The sequence below is a fragment of the Teleopsis dalmanni genome, chromosome 2, assembly GCF_002237135.1.
Source record: "Teleopsis dalmanni isolate 2A chromosome 2, ASM223713v2, whole genome shotgun sequence".
NCBI lineage: Eukaryota > Metazoa > Arthropoda > Insecta > Diptera > Diopsidae > Teleopsis > Teleopsis dalmanni.
The window spans coordinates 192,546,862-192,548,723 of record NC_051847.1 but is presented as its reverse complement, the minus strand read 5'-3'; positions in this window follow the sequence as shown (position 1 = coordinate 192,548,723).

Sequence of the window (1,862 nt, the reverse complement as noted above, 5' to 3'; positions counted from 1 at the left end):
AGATGTTGCCTAATGTTGATAAGTACCGAAGTTTGAGTGTAGCGAGTCTATCACAGTGACACAGAATCTATTTTGGTGCTTCCTCTTCTTCTAAGCTATTAAAAACTTGTTTAGAAAATATCTGTGTGAACATTTTCAAAGTTTAAAATTTAATATAGTATAGTGTAGTTTAAAATATTGAGAATTTGTAGTCTTTAAAAATATGTAGTTAGAGTAAAAATTATTACGCGTTATGAACTCTTTTGCATAAGATTTTATTAAAATTTTTCAAATATAATCTATTAAATCTCTTTTTATAATCTGACATTCGTTTTTATTTAAAGTTATGTAGGTTTTCTTTTTTTTTTAAATTATTTAATTATTTATTTGAAATTTTTCATTGCAATGGAACTCTTTTAATAGAATCACAATAACTAATATATTTTGTATTGAACCTCAGGCAAATTACCTCAATAGCAAAAATAGATCCTATTAATCGAATAAACCCAAGTCGCGTATGGGCTGAGTCGCTTGATTAAGATATTTAGCCTGTTAGACGAAATATAAACTGGCTAATCTTTTTGTGTTGAAGATGTACATATATGGAGTAAGGCACTTCTAATTAATATATTTTTATGAGACACATTACTGACATATTGGTTTAAATATCACTTCACCAATTTTATTTATATCTAATGATACAATGATCCATATCGACGCCGTTCTGACAGCTGTCATTATCTACGTTGTAGTGTTGTACAATGTCCGTTTACTACAGATTTAATATATTAAAAGGACTTCAAAATACAAGTACAATTTTATATTATTTTATTAAATAAATTTGCAATGGAATTAAAAATGTTATTGTTCTTTACACAAAATTTGGAGAAAATTTATTTTCTGGAACTCCCATCTCAGCAAATTTCTGTAATTAGTGACAATTGTTTTTGCATGAATTATACATGGTCCAATTTCTTTTTATTTTTGTAAGGATTAAGTGATATTAAATATACTTGTAATATTTAACAAAAAATTATTTAAATTTGTTTACAACTTTTTACAACTTTTTTTACTATGAATTTCATATATACACCAGTTGTAAAATATAATTTTTACAAACGAAAACTGATGTAACCTGCACATGTTTTATTTTCTCAATTTCCAGAAACATAAAAATTCTTCATTAAAAAATTTTAAAATTCAGATATTCACATTCAAAGCCTACCCACCTTTTCAGAAACGACTCTGTATTATTTAAGAATTTTATCTATATCCGTCGGTGCTTAAAGTTTGTTTACTTGTCTTATTTTTTTTTTTTGTGTTATGTACTCGTCGTACTACGTAGTACACCACGAACATATTCAGCGTTTGCATTATTTATAAGTACAATTTAATTAAAGCACATATTGAACTTTCCAATAAATGCACTTAATATCCTTGATATACTTACGTATCAAAATATACAATACTCAAATCGAGCATATAGCCGCAAACATAGAGAAAAAGGACTCTTTAAAAATTCAAACAAAAACAGGAAACGAAAAATGATGGAAAATATTTACAATAGGAGTCGTTGAAGGCTCATATATCGAAAGACCAAAATTAATAGTTTAACTTGAATACTTAAAATGTGCACTTTTGTTCTGATTTATATTTATAAATATGTATATATTGGTACTCAACTTTAATAGTTGAATCCGGGTTTTGACTCTCAATTTTTGTTGTTTTACGGAAGCAAATTGAATATGTGTGCAACCACAAGGGACTTACATGGGTGAATATAAATCACAGCACGTTTAAAATGAGCACGTAAAATGGAATTTACCTTTAATATGTTACAAACATATTAAATATATATACATATATATATATGAGTTTATATA